Source organism: Piliocolobus tephrosceles, chromosome 3 (assembly GCF_002776525.5).
Source record: "Piliocolobus tephrosceles isolate RC106 chromosome 3, ASM277652v3, whole genome shotgun sequence".
Taxonomy (NCBI): domain Eukaryota; kingdom Metazoa; phylum Chordata; class Mammalia; order Primates; family Cercopithecidae; genus Piliocolobus; species Piliocolobus tephrosceles.
In genome coordinates, this window is record NC_045436.1 from 128,100,498 (window position 1) to 128,120,233 (window position 19,736).

The following is a 19,736-nucleotide window of genomic DNA, read 5'->3' on the forward strand; positions in this document are numbered from 1 at the left end:
TCTTTCTTTCTTTCTTTCTTTCTTTCTTTCTTTCTTTCTTTCTTTCTCTCTCTACACACACGCACACACACACACACACACACACACACACACACACACACACGGTTCTTCTCACACTTTAAGTTGCAGAATATCAGCTATTTTCCCATAACTTCTGCTTACATTTTGCATAGTAGTTAGCTCTTATCAGACTTCCCTTTCTGGTGGCTCTAAACATCTCTCTTTCTCTCCCTATATCTACAGAGAGAGTTCTTGCTTATAGGCGTACAGAGCACCGTAGAGCTAAGAGCAAACCTAGGAAAATGAATACTTCAGATATGAAACTCCAACAACACATTAACTACAGACTGATTGTTTAGGAAACGGGTATACACTACCTCATCTGTATTTTTTTTTTTTTTTTTTTGTCAAAGTAGCCTCTTTATCTGTATTCTCAATGCAATATAATTGGTGGTAATACATTTAACCATGAATGTTTTTGGGTCAAATGGAATTTATTCATTTATCATGCTACTTTTGAGCTTCTACTATGCATTGGATTATGCAAGGGACATAAAGATGAATAAGTCACGAGCTCTACTCCAAAGTGTAATTAGTCAGAGTCGCTGTCCAAAGACTCACAGGTGCAAATATATTCATATTGGCTCTGTATAACAGGATGGGAAGAAGGGAGAGTGTCTGAAAATTTTATTACTTCATGTATGTGTGTGTGTGTGTGTGAGTGTGTATGTGTGCATGTGTGTGTTTTCTTCCTTGTTTTTGGTTTTAAAATAGTTTTTGAAGAGATGTTCATTTGACTTTGGGGTCTAAGAAAAGCTATACTAAAATCTTGTACATAAATTTTAAATGATAATAATATTTTGTATATTGTTTGAGACAAAGCTTTCTTTAAGGATTCAGAGAATGTCTACTTCAGGATTCACTTTATTAACATAAATTTGAGAATCAACCCCCTTCCCTATGACTGAGCTGTTTTTAGGCATTAATGACGCCTTCCAGTTGCCCTTCTTCAGGCTTAAACAAAGGTACTATTCAGAGCTCAAGTCACAGTGACAGGTGCTGGAGTTTATATTGAGATTGTGAAGGTAGCCACTGTTTGTTGGCAGTTGGAGAAACAGCTCAACGATTGCCACTATGTTATTATAAGTTTGGCATAAAAAGAAAAACCTTTTAATGAAGTACTAGACTGTTTGTTGATTATACTGAAGTATTGCAAGGTTAGCATACCAACTGTATTAGTTTCCTATTGTTGCTATAACAAATAACGAATTAGTGGCTTGAAATAACATATACTTATTATTTTATAGTTTGGGACATCAAAAGTCCATAATTAGCCTTGATGGACGAAAGTCACAGTGTTGGCAGTTTGGTTCTGTCTTAAAGATAAAGAATCTCTTTTCTTCTTCCAGGATGAGTGTTATCCTTGTTTCTTAAGTCTTGGCCCCTCATTACATGACCTTTTCTCCTTTTGCTTTTGTTATCATAAAGTCTATTCTGTGCTTTCTCCCCTTTCTTCTTTTCTCTTATAAAGAACCCTAGGGATTGGACCCACCAGGGTAATTCAGAATAAATTCCTCATGCTAAGTTCTTTAATTTATACACATCTGCAAAGTCATTCTTTGCCATATAAACTAACATATTTACATGTTATGGGGCTTATGTGGACATCATTGAGGCTGTTATTCCCTCTACCACACACATCAAATTCAGAGCAATAAATAATGACTTTTGTGGTTTCTTATAGGGCAACAAATAGGTTCTTCTGACATCTTATTTAAGTCGCAGAATATCAGCTGTTTTCTTACAACCTCCACTTGTATTTTGAGTAGCATTCAGCTCTTACCAGACTTCCCCTTCACGCATCTAAGAAATGGTGGCTCTGAACATCTCTTTTACTGAATTCATTAGCTGAAAGAAAATCAATAAAACAATCTGTAGGGTATGCTTCACTAATGGGCAACTATAGCTAGTTCTGTCATAGAATATTTTTAAACTAAAAATTACATCTGTAATTATAAGTCTTTACTTCTTTGAATATGTAAATACAAATAATAACTAAATCTATAAACATAAACTAAATCTATAAAACACAATCTCACTAAATGTTAGTCATAGTTCACTCTATTGTATACCTTATGTCATTACCTAGCTTTCTGTCTGTCTGTCTTTTAACTGTCCATCCATTTATTACCTTTTCTTGAACAAGCAAGGAAGGATTTCTCTGATAAATTACCTATATTTACTACTCTATTTAACTGAAATTTTATACCTAATGCCTCTTACATTTAAATTTCACCTTCTGAATTTCTTCTGTTGCATTACAGTGAAGTGAGTTTTATGACTTGTCATGATAAAACCTATATCAAAATACAAACTTAAAGATTTATTCTTTTAACCTTGAGTTTCCCAATTCATTCGATGATATAACTCTATTTTGAAATAATGTTAGTTAACATCCTATAAAGCTACGGCTTTTATAGAGCCCACAATGTTTAAGGAGGAGCATTTTATATTGATTGGATATTTAATTTTATTTGGTAATTTACTTAATTTTCCTAGGTGAGTTTTTTATGAAACACTGATCCTCTCATTCATATTTAATTTCATTGAATACCAACTTTGTGTATTACGCTAAAATGCCTTTAAATGCATTCAGCTTAACTAGCATATTTAAAGTTCATAATCCTCTACAGGAGTTTTTAAATATCTTCACTTACAGATAAGCATCAGAAAAAATTGAGGCTAAATCTTCAAGTAGAAAATTGCAGAAACAAATTTCAAGGAGATCTGTCTCAAGTGCCCATTTTATTTATCACTGATTATACTATTTTTCAATATAATCTTTAACTACGGGTGCTTTATTGATAAAACTACTCAACAAGGGCTTTAGCACAAACATTAAAAATTAATCTGTTGGCCGAGTGCTGTGGCTTACGCCAGCACTTTGGGAAGCTGTGACGGGTGGCTCACGAGGTCGGGAGTTTAAGACCAGCCTGGTCAAGGGGGTGAAACTCCGTCTCCACTAAAAATACAAAAAATTAGCCAGGCCTGGGGGCGGGCGCCTGTAATTCCAGTTACTCGGGAGGCTGAGGAAGAGAACTGCTTGAACCCAGGAGGCGGAGGTTGCAGTGAGCCGAGATCGAGCCACAGAGCTCCAGCCTGGCGACAGAGCAAGAAATATATATACATATATTTCTAATCCTCGTGGACAATGACAGAGAAGAAGTCTGAATTGACTGGAAAGCAAAATATCTTTGAAGAAAAAGGAAATCAAGTTCTGGCAGTATTTATGCATGACAAATGATTGTTAAGGGCGGCGGGGGGTGGGGGGATTAAAAATAGCACCACTGGTACATAGTAGGATTCTTTTCTTATTGACAAAATTTAGTAGCGTATGAAACCACCAATTAAAATAGTCTTCCCATATTATACTGGAACGTGGACTAGATAGAAGTCAGAGAACCTGAGAGATCCAGCGGGAGCGGGTTGATTCAACTTGCTTTGATGAGTGGCTGGGTGGCGTGTGCAGGGGCAGGCTCTGAATAATTAATAAACCACATGAACAGGGCCTGGCTTGTAGTAGTCATTCAATACATATTTGTTGAAAATACTGTTGATTGTTTTCATTGAGGTCCTTAGGTGAATCCAAAATCAGCATGCTACAAGGATTTACCAGAAGGCTGATAAACTGAGATCTGAACCAAAGAACAACATACACCAGAGATTTGCATATGGAATCTGAAGAGATAAATATGGGGAAAAACATGTTCATTTGAGTAATGGGGGTACCTAAGATCTCAGAACCTTATTTTAAATGCATACCTATACTTTTAATATTTTCAAATATGTTGTATTTTGTTAAAATGCTTTACTTTATTATAAAATTTATGAATTATGGTTTTTAAAATAAATATTTCTGAGAGTGCTGGTATAGCAGAATAAGAAATCTAGCAAATAGAATGGAAACATATATATGTATGTATATAATTTTACTATACATATTAAAATTAAACACATTTTATATACATACTACTTGAAATATGTATTGATTAAAATTTTAATCAATTTTTGCTAGATATTTTAAGCTTTTTTTTATTTTTACCTTTTTGCTAGATATTTTTAAGCTTCATACTATCCAAAATAGTTAACTTATGTTGCCTTATATCTTAAAATAAAATAACAGTTATTGAAATATACTATTTTTAACTCTAAAGTACACCAACTTGTTTATTCACCTTAGGGATATAACATTTTATTAGGTCAAGTTATAAAACTTGACTCTTCTAGTGACATTCTTAGGAATATTTTCAATGGTGATTCATGTTTTTCTATTGCTTTTCTCATGTAAGAATGACATGTATGCTATAGCATTAAATTTTTCTTCAAAGAGAAAATCATTATGTGATTATAAATTTGACATGAAATAAGTAATTTTAGACAAACATACTAAAAATAAAATTTCCTAAATAAAATCTCATTAGGATTAAAGAATTGTCTTTCCATATATATCCAAAACCTCCTTAAATTAAGGAAAAGGTAATGCTAACAGCCACAATAATAATGCAGAATAACAATAACCATCACAAAACTAGCAATTATTGAACTCTTACCACGTGTCAGATTGTCTCCAGCACTTTATCTCATTAGTATATTAAAATACAGAAAACAAAAAATGATAGGAGGATAAGATGCAGAGGATGAAAGTAAACACCTAAGAGAAGAAAGTATAATCAAGATGGGAAAAGAAAATAGAAATAAACTAAAGAGAATATGTGAGAAAATACGACTTAACGCTTAGTGAAGTTGGCGTTCCTAGATTTAAAATGAAGAACAGCTGCCAAGGCTTTGTTAAAGCATTCAAGGCTGTGTATTTTTCATAGCACCCTCCCACTCTGCTTAGGAGTGTAGGCCTCTGCTGCTAGCTGTACTTACTGAACCAAGCATAGCAAGAAGAAAGTCATCAATTACTCCCCACTCAATGTACAGGGCAAGAGCCTGCACTCTCGAATGTGTGTATAACTCCCTGAGACTTGAATGAAAGTTAGGTGTGTGTAATTGAGGATAGAATTTCACCCCATGAGGCTGAGTGAGAAATGATTGATTGTTTTGAACTCCAGTAGTTCTTTTTGAATTAACGGACTTCAACAGGACCCAAACTGTGCCCTGGAGATTTTGGTTCCTGTTTTCTCCAATTCTGGTTACTCTGGCTAGCATTTTTTCCCTGTTTTTTATTTATAATCCCTCAATGTTCTGGAATCAATTGAGTTATTCAATTTTCTGATTGTTTATTAAAGACACATCTATTCTTAATCCTTGAACTTCAAAATGCTGCTTATTAACTCGTATTTTTTTAAAAGTCTTATGTATGCTACACAGTACACAGTACTCCATGAGTAGAGAACAATAGCATTACCACTCAAAATAGAAAGTTATAAATAAAGCTTCATGATCAGGAGTAGTGTTCTTTTATTGAAACATCACATAAAACTAAAGAAACTCACTGTGGATGATTATTTTAAAATATCTTTAATTGATCTACAGTGGAAACATAATGATCATATTCATACATAAACACAAAGTACATATTCCCTACATTTATAATCCCTAAGATTAACTCATTTAAATGAAAATTCATCTTAATGTATTACTTTTACAATAACTATATTTGGTACTTATTTTACACGTGTATGCCTGATGGTTTGATTAAAATCTCTTTTCTTCATTTACCTGTAAATTCCAGGAGTGCAGGAAATGTGTCTGTTTATACTCAGCACTGACTATCTGGCACTCCTGATACTTTCTGGATTTCCAGCACTGATTTCTGTTACTTATTTCTGACACATAGAAGGCACTCATATTTTTAAAAATTCAATTAAAGAATGAATAATGTGTTAAGAGTCTTCACTACATACTAACCAATTGCTGGTAGACTTTTTTTCATTAACATAAAGCTTTCATTGTATCCATATCATCATTAGAGACATGAAATTCCAAGAAAACACTGTAATTGGAGTCATTAGTTAAATAAGGGCAGGGGATAAATCTATTATTTTAAATGATAGCCATTCTTTCAGACAAAGGTTCATGTGTATCAGCCAAAGCAAGATTCTAGAAGCCTGGTCAAGGATATGGCAGTCTGTTTTCATTAATGAAATTCAGAATTATTGGATGCGCCAGGGCTCAACATTTCAAAAAGAAAATAAATTCTATTCCCTTATCTTTAAAGTACAAATGCAATTACAAAGCATGAGGATATTCTCGCATGTCTTACAGATAGTCCTTACGTGGGTGGGGCAGTCCTAGGGGCAATGCCTTATAAGTAGTGTCCTATTATGTTTTAAATTTTGGTAATTTTGTTAATAACTCAAAACAAGTTTAAATTACTTTGTTTGTTTTTCTGTCCTTTATATTTTGTCTGGAATTAAAACCTTCGACGGTACTCAAAAGCAAAATGTAAATAAATATATGTTTTATTCTATTTTACTCTTCAAAATTTTTGAAAAATTATATCCTCATTGTCTTTCTGACACTAGGCTCTCCTCCAGGTATCTCTTTATTACTCATTACATGTTTTGTGCAGGTTCCGTTTCCATAGACACTACGAATGCTTACAATATCCCTAGCAACTGTTCTCAGATTTTTCTTTTAGAAAGCCAATGCCACTATTTGCTAATGAAGTTGTGTCACATTGTTTCAGGAGATGTATAACAGGTGTTTCTTTATTTTAATTTTAATATTTAAAATTCAAGAGATACATTGATTGTGCCAAGTTGATGCACTTTACTACAGTATTCATCCTCTTATTTTTAATAGCATTTCCAATTTGTACACTTTTGCACAGTGTAAACTGCTTTTGAGTTATGCAAATATTAATAAATGTCACTCTCTTAAATGGCACTAAGTTAAGAGTATATCAACTTTCAACTCTATGAAAAACTGAGACAAATGGTACAATTTAAGAGCGTTGTATACCTAACGGTAGACAAACTGAATGCATAGCAATCTTGAGCTAATTCAGTTTGTCTCAATTCAATGTAACTCCACAAATATTTACTGAACATCTGCTTTGGCAAAGGACTATTCCTGACAATGTTGTATATACAGAAATGAATAAGACATGGTCTTAGATCTTAAAATTTTTATGACCCATCAGATAAAATAAGCATGAATGCATATTCTAAATATTAGGCACATCATGGTACATCTGGCACTAAAAATACTAACATAGTGTTCTGTAACACAGAAGGAATTGAGATTAATGATGAATAAAGACATTTTAGAATGATTCATTTAGGAGTCCGCATTGTATTGTGGGATCTGGCCAGCAGCCTGCAATGCAACGGGTCTCTTTCTTTGTTTCCAGGCAGATCGTCAGGTTGAGAAATAATAGACACAGATGAGATAGAGAAAGCTGGGTCCAGGGGGTCACCGCCTTCTGATCCCGGAGTGCCACCAATGCACCAGATATTCTAGCATTTATTATTAAGTTTAGTGAGGTTGAGGATAGGTTAGTGAGGAATTTAAGGTCATTTGATTATGAGGTGAGATGGTCACATGAGGATTAAGTAATTCTTTAACATAACATCTGTATGCAGAAGTACAGTATACAGATGTAAGAATTTACAATATAGTGTGTGCATCAGTAATTTCTAACAGAGCCTTAAAACAGAAACAGTCTTTCCATAACCTATGATAACCAAGATATTAATCAGCAGTAACAGTTTCAGCAAAAGCTGGTTACAAACAATCCATAGAAACAGGACATGAAGCTAGACAACCGGTTAGACCAGAAATTCTCAGAAGGGAGTATGCCTTAACCCTAAAGATGCCTGGAAGAACCATGGCAAGATGAGGGTGTTTATAGCCCTATCTTATCTACATGGACAGGCGCCCCCCATGCATCCATTTATAGTCTCTCCACGAGGGTCGCATTCCATTCCCAGAGCTATGAGCATCTGCTTTTCTGCGATAGGAATCTTGTTGATGTGAGACTTCCCTGACTGCACGTCCATTCATAGACTCTCTGCAGGGAGAAGCACATCATGCGCTGTTGGCTCATTCTGGCAGTCCAACCTGGCCTTTTCTTTCACAATCCTGCATGCAATTTTGTCATCACAATAATCATGAGCATTTCGTCTTTTATTCCATAGCAATAGTTTCAGGGGGTCTCCCTACAGCTCCTCCTTTTCTCTGATTTAAATGAACCATAGCAATCATACTTTGGTGCTGAATATGATTGGATTGAAGAATATTTTTTCCAGTTTTACACATGAGCAATAAACCAATAGAACAAATTATACACAGAACAAAATTAACAATAGTGGATCATCCAAAAGATTTTACCGATTGAATGGGGTTGAGATTAAATAAACCCTTAGAGATACCGTCTAAAACTTCAGCACTGGGTAAAGCAGTTAAGTGTGCTTGAGAAGCCTCAAAAATCTGTTCTTTTAGCTTGCTTATGTCTAAACTTAAATTATCTTCACTTCCTTGTAAATGGTGTTTTACTGATTCCCAATTGTGAACAGACTCATTATGTTGAAATGGGATTATACAAAAATCAGAAGTATTCCAATAACATTGCATTTGTAATCTATGTTCTAAACTCATAATTTTATCACCCATCCATATAATAGTTTGCCTTAGGTCATTAATTTGGCCAATTTTTGATCAATACCTGACTGAGAATTCCACATCCAAGTAGAGGTTTTTTTTTTTTTTTTTTTTTTTTTGTCATTTATCCACACAATGAACAGTTTGAATAGATTGATGTAATGCAACTCCAGCAGTAGCAGCAGTCACAGTAACAGCAATCAAACCCATTATTACTGCAATTAATGTAAAAATAAATCGTTAATCCTTTTAAGAATTTTTGGTAATCTATTGTTAATAACATGGATAGAAGGGAAGGATTCCCAAGGCCTATGTTAGGATATGGGGAGCCAAATACCTTCTCTGATTCTGACTATTAAAATACTATGATATTGATTAAAGAATGAGTCAATACAAGTCTACAAGTAACAATTAACACAGGTAATTATGTTGGTTTTTGAACTAATATGAATCTTTTCTACTAATAACATATATGGTGGTTTAACACAACTTTTAAGTGGTATGGTTTTGTTGGACTCCATGTAGACAGTATACGTGTTTTGAGATGGTACTCTTTTTTGTGAATGTGGAGTTGGGGGAATAGGTTGTATGAGAGGTGGTGGGGGAACATTAGCAACGGGGAAGTATAAGTCCTTATAATCTTTACTGTCCCATCTTTGAATTGACCTTTTGATGATTGCCATAGTGATATTTTTGTCTGTATGGCAATAGTAGTGTAAATCACACTGTTGTCTTAGTTTTTGAGGTGATAAGGTGGATTTACTTATAACACTTTCTCCAGGCCAAACTCTCATACCAGTCATAGCTATGGTTAATCTCGATAATTCTGAATGTTCAGGTCCTAAGTGGGGAACAATGAGCCTTGGCTTTGGAAGGGCAACCCCTGCCCCTTTCCACTTAAAAGGAAAAAAGGAGTTAAATCTACGATATAATAAGGGAAAGTTGTCACTACTTTTTTTGATAAGTAATATCATGGAGAAAATGCTGACCATCTCTGTGACCCTGTGAGCAATCATTAGTAATATGACCTTTAGGAACCCAATCATCAATGGTACAGTGAGAAGAATTAAATAACGCCGTTCGTTCTGAACTAACACAATCCTTCCATATTAGTTTGTCAGCATTTGAAAACAAGTTTAGAGGACACATAGGTCCTAACTCCTGGTTTGATCTGCCTTAGAGGTTTTAATGAGAGCGCTGACACCAAGTGTCCTAAAGGAGGGACAGAGTGACCAGATGGTAGTGACCAAATGACCACCCAAGTTTGAATATCTAATGAGAGACATCCATGATTGGGTCCCAGGCACAAAGGTGGACACCTAAAACCTAAAGTGGTATTGAGAGGGGTTCCTTCTTCTGAAGGTTGGGTAGGACAATGATCATTTAGAGAACCAGGCATCCAAATACTATCATTAACATAGACCTCGATAGGAGCGTCCATCCATGTCATGGCTCGAATAAGAGGAGGAAAAGGAATATAGACCCAATATTTATAGTTGTTAACGGTCTGTGAGGTGACAGAGGGTAGACGGATCAATGTCATCAGAAGGAGGCAGAGGTCGAACCGGACCTGGATCACTGCAGACAAGTTGTTCTGGATGGCTGACTGGATTGTCTGTTGTAAAGGAGTTAGTGTGGTCATTTTCTTCCTTTTGGCGATTGGATGTGTTAGTTGTTTCCTGCTGTGATACTTTTTCAGCAAATTTCTCTGTCTCGTTGTTGCATGCATTTTCAGGACATAATTTCAGGTGGCTAGCAGGAATCCAAACAGGAAATTGATGTTCACCTGGGGAAACACAAGCATAGTCTCTTCCCCACATTAAAATAGAACCTTTTGACCATATGTGAGATTGAACGTCTTTCCACCATATTTCCCTTCCATGGTTTACCATAGGACGGTTACCAGAGAAATGTTTTTGGCAGCAGTAACAGAATTAGATTTAGGAATATTAAGAAAATTTAACATGAGAAATGCCAAGTTTAGCTGTATGTGAGGGGTAGACAACTCCTTATTCCCCTCTTTTTGTTTAAGTAATTGTAATTTTAAAGTTCTATTATTTTCAGTTTCAGGGGATCTCCCTACAACATTGGAATACACCTTAAAGGATGAGTAAGGATTAAACTGGTAAAAACAAGAAGGAAATGCTTGTTATAACAAGAATGAGATGAACAAAAGCAAAATAAAGGCAAATAAAAGACACAGTAGGGACAAAAGTGTTGAATGGTATGACTTTTATAAGCTGGAAGGCATGATGAAGTGATAATACAATGAGATACATGGCAAAAGATGTATATGAGGTCAGATCATGGTATCTAAAAATAGGTGTACAGAGAAATACAGAGAGTCTATCTTGAGTATTAGTTTAGACTTTTTTTTTTTTTTTTCTTAGAAGACAGTTTCATTTAAGGTGCTATAGGCACCTACCTTGACTATGTGTATATTTTTTTCTTATTCCATCCACTAGGATTTTTCAAAACACACACTTGTGTAATTGTACACTCACATACACTGTTAAGATATCTCTTTATGTGAGCACTTTATAGCTGCTTCTGACCTGGTCATGTTCATTTATTTATAACTATAGCAACCTTATTTCTGTAATATACCTTATAACACCTTATCTATATGAAATGCATGAATCTGCATTACTCCCTTAAGAATGCAATTAAATGCCAACCAATAAAGAAAATATAAGTATCTAAGGGTAAAAAAAAGAAAAACTATTGATACCACAGAGTCAATTAATGAAACTGCCTACTCCTTTTTACAAGGGGTGCCTTCAGTATATTGTTTTGACCTACTTTATTTTATACATGGTTCTGATATGTGTGATGATCTGACCATTCAGTCAAAGAAACAACACAATAAGAGAAGGAAAAAGTGCCATGTAATGCAAGTCATGCCAGGTTAGTGAGAAGTGGTAGCAAGGTGAAAATTAAATCTAATAATTTTACAAATAATATAAAACCATTCAAATCTGATAGGTAATTTTGTGGGTAGAGAGAAAGTTAGAATCAGTTTAAAATTTCTGTTATCCTCACAGAGTATAAGAAATGAGTAAGTTATGGTGAGTCTTCTCTAAAAGAATTTAGATTTTGTTGATTATTAGAAAAAATATAATTTAGTTAAATTTGTAAAAGTAAAATCAGTTAATAAGTATAAAGCTGAACACTTAGATATGGAAATATCTTGATGCCTAATTTCAAATAACAATATTTAAATGCACAGAGCTTTAAAATCAGATGATGTACTTCTGAATATACACATAATCCAGAAATTGTACCAATATTTTTCTATTGGTTTGAATTTACCTGTCTTTATTTTTCATTTCCAACAACTGTGTATCTTGCTATCGGGTTTCACCATGCATAAAATATTTCCAAATTGTAATTATCATGGTGTTAAGGCACATAGTAGACTCCAGTGAATACACTATAAATGAATGAGGGCACAGATGTTGTTAACTTTTGCTTTGTGGCATTAGGTTCTGTTCAGATCACTGATGTACAAAAGAGGACACTGCATAATTTTAATATATAACCACTAAGACTAAATATATCTTCTGACATCCAGGCATTGAGAAGTGAACAATGATAGAAAGAGCTATAAATATGTGCATTTTGCCAAGGATATGTTCTCCAATTTACCAGAAAACAAAACAAAACAAAAAAAAACTCTGCAAAACATAATGGATTTGATGAATCTAATAACAAAATTCTTCCATTATGAGTAATATAGTCAATTAGAATATCTCTCACAGAAGTTAGAATTGCTTTATATAATGCTATCTATTTTCCTTTACTACATTTTTCTACAACACATTTTTAGGTAAAAAAAAAAAAAAAGAAAAACAAATTGAAGGGAAAATTTAGTCTTTGTTACATTAAGAAACGTTATTTGGACTTCTTTGCAACTTCAAAAACTTATATTTTTAGAAGATGAAAATATTATTTTAATAAAACTGCAGTTGCCTTGTATTATCTATAGTAAGGCACATGAGCCACTGTAGTTATTAGAATCCACTGCATTAAAGATAAGTTGCCTTTGGATGATACATAATGTGATTTTATTTGATTGATTTTTATCATCACCAATCAGTAGCAAATATTGGTAGTTAAAAGAAATGTCAGTGTCAGTCTATAAGTGAACTATCCACATGGATTGAATTCCGATTTGTGGAAGTCTGAATCTAGATGCGGGTATGAACGCTTGATAAGCAAAGAAAAATGAGAGGATCAAATTATAAATAACAGAAAAACAGGAAACATGGAACCTACTCTCTTCTCTCATTGTAAGTAGAACTTCGTGGTATTAAGCCCTACACATTTATTGACATATGGACCTTCACATTTTTGAATTCTTGGCATCATATAGGCCACAGCCTTTGCAAAAAAAATTAAACACCCTTAAGTGTTGTTACAGGCTCATTGGAAGATGTATCAAACAATTATTTTTTCAAATAATTATGTTTTCCATACATTAAAATTAAAGTCTTCTGCCTGAAAATATAATAAGAAATGTCTACAGTTCTGATCTCTGCTCATGTTTTGTTAGTAAGTGTATTTATGTCTTGAACAAGTGGGTTTAAATGGAAGTTTGGGATTCTGTTATTCCAGAAATTCAGGTACAGCTCCCAACTATATTTTGAGAAAGTGAGAAACCATGTAGTTTGACCTACCAAAAAAATCCTTTACTAATTTCTTGTTGAACTGATTACCAATATATAATTTGCCCACAGGTGATATTTAGTACATTAAACAAAAAAAGACATACATTTTCAAGGGTCCTTTCTTGTACTGACAGCTTGTATTTTGAGGGCTAGACACTGTAATGTCTAACTTACAGAACACCAAGGGATTGAAAATCATCTAAAAGTCATCAAGGAGTTAGTGATGATAAATTGTCACTTTGACTCAGAAGTTCTAGGTTTATACTTGAGATAACTTTCCAGTATTCTATACAGTTAATCTAATACTAAGCAAATAATTTATTTACAATCCAAAAAAAAATGATGACAGATTTAATTGAGGACATATCCTAGAAATTGTTACAGATGGCAAGTGTGCTTATGGAAGATGATGAGGTTCTCGCTCTTGATTATCTGCTGCAGCAACAGTTCTTGGTCAACTTCATATTGCAGCTGCCTTTTCTTTAAAAGAAAAAAAATATATATATATATATAATATACATATATGTACAAAACCACTAAGTCTAAATACATATATGTATATGAGCTAAAAATCTCAATTTGCCTTCTTTCCAAGTTACCACTTTCCTCTTCTGTTCTTGAGTCTCTGATCCCTGCCTATAGGCCAACAAACTGTTCAAGAATAGGAAGCAGGATATCTACTTCTTTCCTAATGGCTATCTCTGAAAAACAGAAACACACTCTTTTATATTTTTAAGTGGTTTTGTTGCCGGTAACTACAAGAACGTAACATGTAGCACAAATGGCAAGATTCACTTGTAGAATTATTTAGTCCCAGAAACATGAAGAAATAGCTACTTGGTCTTTCCCAACTTTTATTTAGATTAGTCAGAGGTGAATTTAAATATTATAGGCCCTGCCTGTCATGCCTTCCTCTTTATTTCAAGCACATAAAGCAGCATCTTACATATATCAGATGCCCTATAAATATTTGTTTTATAGCTAAATGAAGGCCTTTATGAGTGACTTATCTTTTCATAGCACTGTGACTTGCTTCCTTTCTAAACATCTAGATTTGTTCTCCTTTGAGAATCAGCCTACTGAACCATAGCTAAGCATGCAAACACACACACACACACATTCACACACACAAGAGGCCCATGCTGAAAGCAAATCTCTATAACTTTATCATTTATCCATTTATCATTGTATTATTTTGCTTTCCTGAAAGACTTTGACTGTTATTTTAAAGTCTACTTGTACTTTGAAGTACACATTATTTCTTCTCCATTTGTTTGAAACATGAGCTCTGCAAAATGTGTTCTGTAGAATTTAATGTAAATGATGCTTTCAGAAAAAGGGTTTTGTGGCCTAATTATGATCAATACTAGCATAATTTTGTTTCTGAAAATTCCTGAAATAAAATAGCCAATTTCATTATGTTTAACTTGATTCCTTATCTTTATTTGACCAACAAAATTTCTTTCCTAACCCAAACATTTCATCTCAATGAAACAACTGCCAGCATAGTTGTTTTTATAGCCTGTTTTTATATCCTGTCTTCGAGTAATATGAGGAATGTGACTTTACAAGGAGTCATGGACCACATATACTTTGATGGAGGACTCTACTCAAAACGAATAGTTGTGTCAAAACTGTCTCCATTTTTTACTTCATCCCAGCATTGTGAAGACCTCCAATTCTGAGTTCATTTGTGGAACAAAAATAAAGATCACACTCTGATTCTAACAAATTATGAATACCTCCTATATTTGGTCACCAACTGTAGCTACTTTCAAAGGCTCTCAATATCATGCATACCTGTCCCCCAACCCCCCACAGACAGATCTCGGATTCATATAATCACGGCTTGGTAATAAACAGTAAAAATAAATAAATTAATATTTGATAAAATAAGACAAATAATAAATAAAAATTTAAAAATGTTCTACAGATTCAATGCATTCTGTCAACATTTCGATGTTTATTTTTGTGAAAATGGAAGAACTCATCTAAAAATGTATGTTTTTTTATTTCCAAGATGTCAGATTAGAGGCTTTTTGCATGCCTCAGCCACTTGGATACAGCAAGATAATGCATAAAGAATAGTTCTGTGAACTTTAATTCAATAAGGGGAGTAGAAATCCACCAGAATCACAGAATCATGAAGGACACCCCAGATTCTGGAAAGGAAGAAAGTGACAAACAGCCCTTGATGGCATGTGGCTTCTAACAGTGACTAAAGCCCTAGTATACAAGAGAGATAAAAAGCTTCCCTCTGTGACTCTTCTTTCCTCCAGGGATCTAAGGAAGCCAAGCTGAAGGAGAAAATTTTGCTTCTCCCAAGCCCTTGAGCTGACTTGGGGAGAGTCTTGGAGACACTGTGATAAAAAGACACCAGGAAAAGCCTCATTTTACCAGACACGAGACTGAGAGCAGGATGCCACCTTTAATCCAGGTGCATGCAAAATCAGCCATTCTTTGGTGGCCTGGCAGCATGACCACACAGGAATTTTAGTTAGGACGGAGACTGGATTGCCTGCTCTGGAGTGGGGTAGGGGTCTCCACAGCCAGGTCTGTGGAAAGTGTCTCAGCAATAGACACTGGAATTGTGCTCTTCCCTGGTTCAGGCCTGGCACAAAATAGCTGCTACAGTTGCAGTTCTCCTGAGTGATGAGATTTGTAGCTAAAGCCAGATTGGCAACCTAGAACAAGTCTCTGTGTACCATTGCTGGGTGTCCCAGCCTCCTCCCCTGAAACTGTTGTGCAGCAGAGCCGTCTCTCCTCTTGAAAGGATTTCTGCCTTGAAAACCCAAGGCAGAAATCCAGGTTTTCAGAGTATTTCCTTGCCTTGATCAGCAGTCTAAGCCAATCCACCCTTCCTGTGCATAGGTTATGGTGCAGTGGGGCCCTCTCCATCCTACACCCAGGTGAATCTCCAGGCAGATGGAACATCTGCTTGCCTAGAGCAGCAGCCTGAGCCACCTCATCCTTGCTGTGCAGAGATCCTGGGGCAGGGAAGCCCTCTTTGCTCCACTCTCAGGCAGATCTCTAGGCAGCTGGAGAACTCATCCTCCTGATTACAGTTTTAGGTCACCTCCCATAATCATGCAGAGAATTTGAGGCCAGGAAATTTCTCAGCCCCATGCCTGTGCACATCTCTGTGTGCTTAGTGGCCACTTACTGGATTCACCTTTGGTGCTGGTGCATATGCTTGCCATCGGGGTACCTGTAGCTAGACCAAGCTAGTTCAGCCCCACCCATATTGGACTCCACCCCTCTGGGGCTGAGCATAGAGCTAAGACCAGTATGCACTCCACAAGTCAGTTCATTGCATGAGGTAACAGATATATTCTCCAGGTAAACAATGATTAAAGTATATACCCAACTAAACTGTGCAGACAGCTTTTATCTATAAGGGCCATCTACTGGCTTGTAAGTCAAACCACACAGCACATTATAACCCAACAGCAGAAGTGCGTATGGCTATAGAAGCAAAACCAAACGACCCTACCTAGCATTCTGTACAGTTATACCACTTAGGTATGGGGTTAAACGGAAATTGAAATAGAAATATAATAGTAATACTATAGAGAAATAAAAGAAAAGAAAAAATCCTACCTGCACAAAAATAATTACAAAAGTTAGAAGTGCTAGTGTTTCCAGATAAGAAGGAACCTGTACAAGAATTCTGGCACTATAAAATATCTAAAGTAGTGGCACCACCAGAGAATAATACTAGCTCTCCAGAAATAGTCCTTAACCAAAAGTAGAAACTCAGATACAAAAGATAAAGAATTAAAATCATGGTTTGAAAGAAAGCTCAATGAGATTCAAGACAAAGCTGAAAATTAAGACAAAGAAACTTCTAAAGCAATCCAGAAATGGAAGGAAGAGAAAAACATATTTCAAAAATCCATCAGAGGTTCTAGAATTTAAAAACTCACTTAAAAATTTCAAAACATAACTGAAAGTTTTATCCATAGACTCCACCACCAAACAGAATAAAATTTTTCAAACCTTGAAGATCGGTCTTTTGAACTAACTCAGACAAATATAAAGAAAAAATAATTGTAAAAATGAACAAAATCTTCTAGAAATATAAGATTGTGAAAAGCAACTAAATCTACAAATTACTTGCATTTCTTCTTAGAAGGAGCAAAGCAAACAACCCAAGTAACGTATTTGAGGAAATAATTTAAGAATATTTCTCTAATCTTGCTAGAGAGGGACATATCCAAATACAAGAAGCCAGAGAACACCTGCAAGACACTATACAAAATGAACATCACCAAGGCATATAGTTATGAGCTTCTCCAAAGTCAATACTAAAAGAAAATATCTTAAATGTAGCAAGAAAAAAAGGTCACATTATATGCAAAGGGAATCCCATAAGGCTAACAGTGAAATTCTCAGCAGAAATTTTAAAGTGCAAGAGAGATTGAGATCCTATGTTTAGAATTCTTTTTTTTTTTTTCATATTATATATATAACTTTTATTTTAGGTTAAAAGGGGTACATGTGCAGGTTTGTTATACAGGTAAACTCATGTCACAGGGGCTTGTTGTACAGATTATTTCACCACCCAGATATTATGCCTAGTACCTAATAGTTATTTTTTCTGCTCCTCTCCCTCCTCCCACCCTCCACCCTTACAGGCCCCAATGTCTGTTGTTCCCTTCTTTGTGTCCATGAGTTCTCATCATTTAGCTCACAATTATAAGTGATAACATACGGCATTTGATTTTCTGTTCCTGCATTAGTTTGCTAAGATTACTTTAAATTTTTACAACTGACTCAAAGTTAATCAATATTTCTACCCTTTCAGAATAAAAAAGGATCTTAGAATGCTTTAACTCCAACTACCACCTACCACCTAAAATAAGAAATTCCAGCCAATAATTGTATATCCTGCCAAACCAAGCTTCATAAGTAAAGGAGAAATAAAATATTTTTCAGACAAGCAAGTTGCAAAAGAATTTGTTACTGTAAGACCAGCTTAGAATACATGCTTAAGGGAGTTCTAAACATGGAAATGAAAGAACAATATCTACTACCACAAGAACAAACTTAAGTACATAGCCCATAAACCCTACAAAGCAACCACACAATAGAAACTGCGAAGCAGTTGATAACAATTTCACTATAGATTCAAAATTTTATATATAATTATTAACCTTGAATGTCAATGCTAAAATACCACTCTTAAAAGTTATAGAGTGGCAAGTTGGATAAAAAGCAAGATGCATCTATCTACTATCTTCAAGAGACCTATCTCACACACTGGTTCACCTATAGTCTCAAAGGAAACAGTTGAAGAAATATCTAATCATACAAATGGAAAACTAAAAAGAGAAAGATTTGCTATTCTTCTGTCAGAATAAGACAAATAAAACGGACTTTAAACCAGCAATAGTTTAAGAAAATACAAAGGAGGGCATTACATAATGATAAAAAATTCAATTCAACAAAAAGACTTCATGTGCCTAAATATATACACACATAACTTTGGAGCACCCAGATTCATAAAACATAAATCTTCTAGACCTATGCAAAGTTTTAGATAGCCACATAATAATAGTAGAAGACTTCAACACTCCACAACACAGTTAGACAGGTCATTGAGGCAGAAAACTAAAATAGAAATTCTGGATTAAGTTTGATACTTTGGTGCATAGGCTGGCCTCGAACTCCTGACCTCAAGGAATCCACCCACCTTGGCCTCCCAAACTGCTGATTACAGGTGTGAGCCACCTCGCCCAGGCCATCTCTACTAAAATTACAAAAATTAGCTGGGCGTGATGGCAGGTGCCTGTAGTCACAGCTACCCAGGAGGCTCAGATAGGAGAAATGCTTGAACACGGGAGGCAGAGGTTGCAGAGAGCCGAGATCATGCCACTGCACTCCAGCCTGGGTGATGGAGCAAGACTCTGTCTCGAAAAAAAAAAAAGACACTTGACCAATTGGACCTAACGGGCATCTACAGAACACTACCCAACAAACACAAAATGTACTTTCTTCTCATCTGCATATGGAATATATTTCAAGATGGATCACATATTCAGCCATACAGTAAGTTTCAATAAATTAAAAGTTTCAATAACTTATACCAACCATATTCTTGGACTGCAGTGGAATAAAAATAGAAATCAAAACCCAAATCTCTCAAGCCACACAATTACCTGTAAATTAAACAACTAGCTCATTAATGACTTTAGGGCAGACAATCAAGTTAAGTCTAGAATTAAAGATAATCTTTGAAATAAATGAAAACAGAGACACAATAAAACAAAATTTCTGAGATACAGACGTGATTTAAGAGGAAAGTTTATAACATTAAACACCTACATCAAGAAGATAGAAAGATCTCAAATTAACAATACACCATCATACTTAGAGGAACTAGAAACTAACCCCAAAGCTAGCAGAGGAAAAGAAAGCAGTAAAATCAGGGCAGAATTGCCTAAAATTGAG